Genomic DNA, 9,328 nt, shown 5'->3' with positions numbered 1-9,328 from the left:
TTGACTAACAATCATAACTTTTGACTAAACAACTATTTTTTACGAATCATCATGAGTAGCTTTTGAAAGACTAGTAACTCAAGCGGATAACTTGGGTTGGAACTTATGACAACCATTGGCCACATGGAGAACCCATAAATTGTCAAGCATTCCGTAAAGGGTTACGTATAAGAATTACCATTTGCGGGTTCGCAAAACCGTTCTTTCAAATACAAAAAATCAAAGTCGATTGACGGAATATGCCATTAATGAAAATGACTGCATAAATAGTAATTAAACGAATAATGAATAAATAATAAATATAATATACAAATGATCGATAAAATATACAAGATACAATGTATGACATAATAAAATCAAAATCTCTTCAATTTAAAAATGAACCCATAATGGTTAGAACCTCTATTCCTCAGCAGATTTGTCATTCTATTACATACCTATTTTTGCAAATAAGGCGCAACATCGTGGGACTCGTAAAAAAATCAATTTAATAGCTTAAAAAGAAATTTAAAGGAAAGAATATTATTTTAAGGAGTCGCTACCTAATTTTAGGATAATTAGGAAACCAATTAATTATTTACAAAAATATCTACGAATTCAATAGATTCTAGGTAAGGGGTTCAAGTGATTCTGAAGGGAAGGTATTAGCATCTTTCAGAATCCACAACTATGGGTCCCGACTGAACTCATTTTTTAAATTGAGGAGATAAAAATAATGCACAAGTATAAACATAAAATAGACACACATAATAAAATAAAATAATAATATTAGAAATAACCTAATATTTGTCTAAAGCCAATAATATACACAATAACAAATTAAAAATATTATTCGAATTTAATTCGAATAACTTTTTTGGGAGTAAACTCTAGGTACTTGTAAAGACAATTAGTGAACATGTTAGTAATAGATAAATAATAATAATAATAATAATAATAATAATAATAATAATAATAATAATAATAATAATAATAATAATGATGATGATGATAATGATAATGATAATGATAACGAAAACTCAAAAGTAAAATCCGTCTTATGAACATAGGAGACCTTGGAAATCGACGATAATTTCTTCATCGGCCATATTCTTTTTTTAAATAAAGAAATTATCAACTAGAAATCAATAAAATAATAAATAAGTTAATAATAGTCCAAATTAAACAGAAAATAGACCCCCTCACTAAAAAAGTGTATCCATCACCCATAAGTAAAATATTTTTACAAAGACAACCCAACAAATGAAGTAAAATAAGTTATCAACTAAAAACCAACAAAATAATAAATAACTTAATCATAGTCTAAATTAAACAACTAATAAAATAGTATTACTGGAATGAATTTTCCAGGCACAAATCAAAATAAATGGCAACCAAAGCAGTTAATTATTAAAATAATATCATTTAAAACCAAGCACTAATAACAACCTAAACATATGCCATTATTAAAAAGTCTTAAAATAATCCACTTTCCAAAAGCACAAACAGAAATAGTATATTCATGAAAATGAAAAGCCATTGAAATAACATAACAACATTTAGATAAGCAAGAATAAACCAATAATAAAAAATAAATCAACAATGATACTTTCCATGAAATAGCCAAACAGTAACAGAGAATAACACAATCAAATTAATCTTGCTAGAAAATAATAAAACAAATGGAGAACATAGAAAATAATGGGTCAAGCAAACAGTCACAAGAAAACATGTTATAGCAATAATATTAGCCCTCTGAAAATGTATGCAAAGATATATAAAAATGCAAAACAAAAGAGTTATCAGAGGGTACTAGCGGCGCAGTGGCATCATGGATGCTGTTTGGTGTTCTCCAGTTCGCATAGGAGCTCAGAGCTTAGTTATTTCATCGTTGTCTTCTCCGACGGTGAGAAGCAATGAACGAGTGGTGGGGTCTAGCCATTGAAGAGCAAAGAAACAAGCTTGTTGATGAGTGAATGAGAGGGAAGATGATATCTCCATGGACAAGGATGATGCTATAGAAGCCCTAAGAAGACACTCATCAAGGTCTCAAGATAAGGAGTTGCAAGCCAAGATTGTTGGGCTTCAATGAGAATTCAAGAAGATGCTTATCATGGAAGAAAAGTCCAAGAACGAGTCCAAGAATTGTGGTGAAAAATGGACTAAGTGCTACATATATTTTATGATACAAGTCCAAGTCCAAATGGAAGAAGATTGGGCCACATGAGGCTGAATTTCTGCCCGAAAAAGGAGCTTAAAATCCTCACCCAAAAAGGAGGAAAAGTCACGTACAAGTTTTGGTCCAAGTTGAAAACTTTTCCTTATTGGAAAATTTTCCTTATTTCCTTAGGGAAGAATTTTTGGTATTATTTTTACATGCTTTCCTAGTTTAAAAGTTTCCTAGTTTAAACTTTCCTAGTTTAAAAGTTTCTTAGTTTAAAGTTTCCTAGTTATTATGTTTTCATAAAAGTAGGAATTGAATCCCAATTTAATTGGGATAGGTTTTCTCTATATGTAGGGGTAGGTTTTATTATTTTAAAGATAGGCATAATTAATATTATTTGAGAGTTTTCTCTTTTTTACACCTTTGTGTGTAGTGACTATGGATTTATCTTATAACCTTATAAGAACGATTCTTTAAGAAGTAAGATTAATTCTTAATTTGATATCTTTGGTTCTTATTCGTAAATTAAAAAAGGTGATTAGTCTTATACTAATTGTTGTCTCTAGTTTCTTCGAAATAGAGGTCTAGATCACTTTTGATCTAAGTTCTTGAATTGACTATATTAATATCACAATTAGTTTAATTCGCTAATTTTGAATATTAAGATCAATTAGGGTTATTATCACTATATCTTGAAATTTGGGGATTTTTTCTTGAATTTTACATATCATTCAATTTCTGTATTTAATCTTTATAATTTCACTTCCGCATTATTTTCTTGTTTATTCAGGAAACCCAATTCTTATCAAGTGGTATTAGAGTGGTTCTATCAAGGTTTCATTTTTGATAATCTTGGAGTTTCAAACAAAAAAAAAGCAAAAAGATTTTTTTTTATCTTTCCTGTAGTAGTTTAAAATTAAGCTACATTGCAAAAAGAGCAAAAAAGCAAAATAAAAAATAAAAAAATGAAAATTATATTTAAAAAAAAAGGAGAATTTTTTTTCAAGTTCTTACAAATTAAGTTATTTTTAGAAACTTCAAGGTTATTGGGTTTTTTGTTTTCCTATGTCAAAAAGGTAAATCAAGAATAGGGGAAATTTGAAGTTTTTTGTTCTTGTTACACAAATTTGTCTTTTTCTTGTCTCATCAATCCCAATTCGTCTGTGTATTGGTAAATTCTTCTTCTTTCTACGTCTTACTTCTAAAGGTTGTTACTAATAGGGTTTATAAATAAATTATGAAGGATCCATCCAAATGTTGTAATTTGAGAGGAAAAAGGCAAGATAGAGTGAGATCAATAGAGGAAAAAAAGAAGCCAAATTGAGAGATATTTATTTCTTTAATATTGTTTGAGATGTCTGAAACAAGTAAGGCAATTGAAGCAGGAACTCAAAACTGCATCAACTATGCTGAAGTGTTGATCACACGATTGGAGAATATGAATTTCACCTTTAATAAATTGAGGAGGAAAAATATTTTTTATACAAGATGTGGAATAAATGGTAATATTTGTTCTATGATTATTGATAGTGAAAGTGGTACTAATGTGACAAGTTCATATGTGGTAGAGAAGTTGAAACTTACATGCATCAAATACACTACTCCTTATAAGCGCCAATGGTTGAATAATTTTGGTGAGTTTAAGGTGACTAAGCAATGCATGAATTCTTTCTCCATTGGGAAGTACTATGATGATGTTCTTTGTGATGTAATTACAATGCGAGATTACCATATCATTCTTGCACGTCCCTGGCAGTTTAGTAGGAATGCAATTCATGATAGGAGAAAGAATAAAGTTTCTCTTGAGCTAAACAGTTGAAAATATATACTTGGTCCTTTAACTCCATCCCAATCAGAAACGTGTGAGAGAAGCAATGAAAATTTTTGAGAGAGAAAAGAATGAGAGGAGTAAGGGAGTGCATGTTGACATCCCAAGAGAGGAAAAAGGAGAGAATGTGTTGTGTGAAGAGAATGGGATGTAAAGTGAGGTAAAAGGTGAGAGCGAGAGAAAAGAAAAGAGAGATAATCATGAGATAATAAAGCAGAGGGATGATTGTGAGGTAGAGAGAGAAAAACAAAAGAGTTTGAGTGAGGTTATTTCTTATTCTAACTTTGACAATCCTACTTCTTCTAATTGTTTCGACTTTCTTGTAGGTACCATGGGAAAGTTTGTATTGAAAAACAAATATTGGATGAACTTAATTCCAAGGTCGTTAATACTACATGTCCCATTGAGCAAGTGCATGTTGATGAGAATGATAAAGATAAAGAAAATTATTTTGGGCATACCCAAGATAAAACTCATAGCAAAAAGTTCAACAATGTAATTGTAGATCTAACACCAATGAGCAAGGTGAAACGAGGTAATGTTAATCCTTTCAATTTCCACCTCTCTTCTCCACCAATTTTTTTCACCAATATCACAACATAACCCTTCAATTTTCATGGAAATTAAAGGGGTTTAACCTAAAAAATGTTGGTTAAAGTACTGACATGTATATGCATTGTTATTTCTTTATTTTGTTAGGGTTTTGTTCGGATTTTTTTTAATAGATTAAATTTTGATTTGAAATTTTTTAGGGCTTTGTTTGCTTCCATAGTTTACTCATCTTGTTAAGCATCGTCTTCAAGGTTAATATCTTCTTTGATTTGGATTTGCAACAAGCTCAAGCATTCAACTGTAAGAAATTGAATGACAAAATATTAGTGACCAATTTTAATACATAAAATAAATCCGACCAAAAAAACTAATTCATACCTTATAATGTTTAGGAATAATACACAAGTACCCCCTTCAACTATAACCGAAATTGCTAGGACACACCTAAACTAAACTAAAATTCTATTACCCCCTGAATTATTTAAAGTGTAATAAACACACCCTAAAACCTATATAATCACTCACATGAAGGAAAGTGCTTTACACTCGCCTCCATATCAGTGCCACATCACTAAATTGTCAGATCTAAAAAAAAATCGTCCGATAAAAAAAAATTAAAAAATTTCATCAGATCTAATTTTTTTTTAAAAAAGGAATTTAATTTAAATTGTGCTCACCATATATTGCCTAAACTAAATCTCTAATATGCAATTTTTTATCCCGAATTTCATGTTAAATGTTTGAATAAAAAAGAAAACTTCTTTCGATATTATACAAATTGATGAAATATCTGGAAAAAGATCACCGATAATTTAAGTATGTTGTAAAAAAATATTTATATTTCTAAAAATAATGAAATTGGGCTCTATTTTATAATGAAAAAAAGAAATTTTAATTAAAAATATATCAACTTAAGTTTTAATGTTAACTACTTATGTGTATTAATTAATAGTGAAACTGTCCAATTGAAAATGGACATGTGTCCAAATTAATCAGATTTTATACTTGTTTTTTGCCTCTCACATGCCTCAAAGAGAGTGAACACACTCTCTGTGCCATCTTAGCACTGAAGGGTGTGTTTATTACACTTTAAAATAATTCAGGGGGTAATAGGACCTTAGTTTAGTTGAGGTGTGTCCTAGCAATTTGGGTTATAGTTGAGGGAGGTACTTGTGTATTATTACAACCCCAAAATCTTCTACCGAAATTGTCATCCGACCATGATATTCTTAATGTTCCTGGAAGTCGACATTGACAAAAAACAATCACGAACACAATAGGAGGAGAAAGAATATTATAGCTATGAAATTAAGCAATTAAAAAGAGAATATAAAAAAATTAGATCTTGTTTGGAGGTTTATGTTAATGGAGAAGAAGTTAAATAGGAAGAAGAAGGGTAGTAGCCGTTGGTAATTAAAAATTGAAGGGAGATTTATTTTTTTAAAAAATAAGTCTGATGTAGCTTTTTTTTACCCTTTCACGCGCTTAAATAAATTTAGGTACTTGTTATGCCATGTGGCATGGAGGGGTGTATTTAAGATTAGTTCATCAAGTTGACGAGTGTTTTTAAGCCTAGTTCGTTAAGTTGACGAGTGTTTTTAAGCCTGTCAATAGTTTAGGGATGAAACCAATAGTCCACGCTTTCAGAGGTGTTTTTGATACTTCGCTCTCAAAAAAAAGTTGATATGGTATTTTCCCCCCTTTTCACGCGCTTAAATAAATTGTAGGCATTTGCTATGCCATGTGGCATGGGAGGGGTGTATTTAAGCTTAGTTCGTCAAGTTGAGGGGTGTTTTTAAGCCTGTCAATAGTTCAGGGATGAAACTAATAACTGCGCCAAGTTCGTAAGTGTTTTTGATACTTCTCTCAAATTTAATTAAGTTAATTGGGGATCAAATTAATATTACCATTTTTTTAATCTTTTCAAAATACAAAGACACCCCATTCTTCAACTACTCATTTTATAAAAACATATTCATTTAAAAATCGGAAAAGGTTCAAATATAACCCTGTACTATTGGAAATAGTTTAAATATACCCTCGTTATACTTTTGGCCCAAATATACCCTTTCTGTTATACTTTAGATTCAAATATACCCTTCTTATTATACTTTGTTACAAATTTACCCTTAATCATAAGAGAAAAACACATGGAAAGCCTAAAATCAAATGAATTACCCCCAATTTTAAACACTCCATCAGCTTTGAATTATTTTTATTTTCTTCTTCTAAAAGAAGCTAATTACAATGTGAAAATTGGGATCATTTATCTTTTCTTCCGAATTGAGATCTTTAGTAAAAATATATAATGATTTTTAATCGTGCTTAACCTTTTATTTTAAGTGTAAGTACACTGCAATCTCTTTTAAAAATTTTTAGTACTCGACGAGCCACCCAAAAATCAATTGCTTCCTCTGTTCATTATTTACCTTGTTGTAGTAAGAAGATTCCAGTATAATAATAATAATAATAATAATAATTTTATAAAAACAAATTTGAACAACGACCTTCTTTAATTTGTGGTGGAAAAGTGTAGCACAACTTTATTGTGTGAATACACATATTTCATCATATATGGCACAAGAAATTTATAAAAGAGAAGACGATGAAAAGAAAAAAAAGAACTCAAAGCAAAGGAATGGGTAGTGAATCATTTGACTTTAAGCTTACTAAATGTCTTTCTGTTAAGATTAAGGATACATTTGTGCCGAAATATAATGACAGGGGCATATTTAACAAAAAAGTATAACGAAAGGGATATATTTGGACATAAAGTATAATGAAGGGTATATTTGAAATATTTTAGATAGTACAGAGGTGTCACAACCCGACCTAAGGAGTTATAACACGACGATTGAAAGCCCGAAGGACTCCAACCAAGGCTATTGTACATATCATAAGCATTCATAAGGTAAAACAAAAACGAAAACATCATAAGAGAGTCTAAATCATGAATAGAAATTTAAGAGCGACACATTATGAGTACGTTGGAATGTACTAAGTATGTGGGCATGACATGCAACATAAATCATGGGGTGCAATGGTCAAGTAAATCACATGAGAAGATGAGATAAGTAAAGTCATGAGAAAATTATATTGACCAAAATATTTTAAAAGCATAATTTAATAATCCTAGCGTACATAAGAGATCATACATATGTGGGATAGGAACCATAACCGATAATAAGACCATGCGAGCTATAACATGGAATTCCGTTGTCTCCCCATACAACAAAGATAAAGGGGAATCTACTTGCCATGGTAGACTCTACCCCGCCAGGCGGTTCATACATACACTAAATGTGGATCCACTGGCTAGGGCATGAAGGAAAATCCTATGGTGGCACGTAATTATGAGATAAGAGACTTTATATAAGGACCTCGTATTTCGAGCCCCCACCTTAAGTCCACATTCTGTGCTAAGTCAAATCCCACGGAATACATACATAGCATAGAAATTGTAATTTCATATATCATAGTCATGATCATAGGTTTGAAATCATGGAATAGCTCATTTTCATAATATACTTGTAATGTGAGAATTTTTCTTTCATCAGTACAATCATACTTACATAGACATAATTCATACTTGGAGATTTATAATCATAGATTATACTTGAAATTAGGGTAAGACATGAATGCATGATCAATTGACTTGAAAACATGCATGATCATAAACTTTATATCAGCCCATACATAATTCATATAGATAATATCATTAGGAAGTATAATTAAAAATATTCATAATTTTACATCATGAATCCTAGAAATCAAAATAGGAGTAATAATGGAAAAACTCTTCAATTTAATGCAATAAGCATCAATTAATATCAAAATAGACTCATAATCATAATTTAAATCAAAATTCATGCAATAGGAGTAGAGATCATAAAACCCATAAAATATCATACTTTAATTTGATAGAAGACTTGAGAAATTGATTGGGCTTCATGGATGAAAGGATCCATGAATCAATACTCGCATAACTTAAATGAGAACACCAAATAATTTGGAAGAACTTGAGAGTTTTGATGGAGAGCTTGAGTGAATTTACTTGAATTCTTCAATGGAGTCCTTGAGAGTCTTTTGTAGAGAGAAAAATATTTGAGTAGGTGAATTATAGAAGAATGACTAGAATTAGAGGCTTAGGTTAATTTATAGAGTTGAATTAGGTCCTAAAAATATCTAGGTTCATCAGCTAACAATTTGAGAAAAGTCTAAAATGCCCTTACTAAAAGTCCAACTTGGCTAGAAAACTTTTGTCAGGTCCGCGACGCGGACTGTCGCGGACCTTTCTATTTTGTGCAGTTTCTTGAGAAATCTATCTTTTGATCTACGGGTCCTAAAAATCTACTGAGACCATTTTTCCGTAGGTTTTGACCCCCCGATCGATATTTCGAACTCGAATTTCCTAAAATGATTAAGGATAATGCATTACTTGAGTAGAATAAGACAGTCTTAAGGCACTTATGAGCATTTTGAGGGATGTTACAAGAGGTATATATGACCCTTTTCCATTTAAAAAAAGATCATTCAGACTTCCTCATTTGAAAAAATGACCAACAACGGCTCCTCTACAATCAATAGATTCGCCGCCTCATCGTTGCCGTCTGTCACTCTATCGGAAAACTCAGCATCATTATTAGTCATCACTCTTCTTAAATCAGGGTAAATCATTTTATTTCTATGAAATTTTTTCAATTTGTGAACATGAACACTGTTGAAAATCTATTTTGATTTATTTTTTTTTGGTTATGAACAAGTACTTATTCTATAGTTGAGAAAATTGAATAATGGGGTTTAAT

The sequence above is a fragment of the Solanum dulcamara genome, chromosome 3, assembly GCF_947179165.1.
Source record: "Solanum dulcamara chromosome 3, daSolDulc1.2, whole genome shotgun sequence".
Lineage (NCBI taxonomy): Eukaryota > Viridiplantae > Streptophyta > Magnoliopsida > Solanales > Solanaceae > Solanum > Solanum dulcamara.
This window is presented reverse-complemented; position numbering follows the sequence as displayed.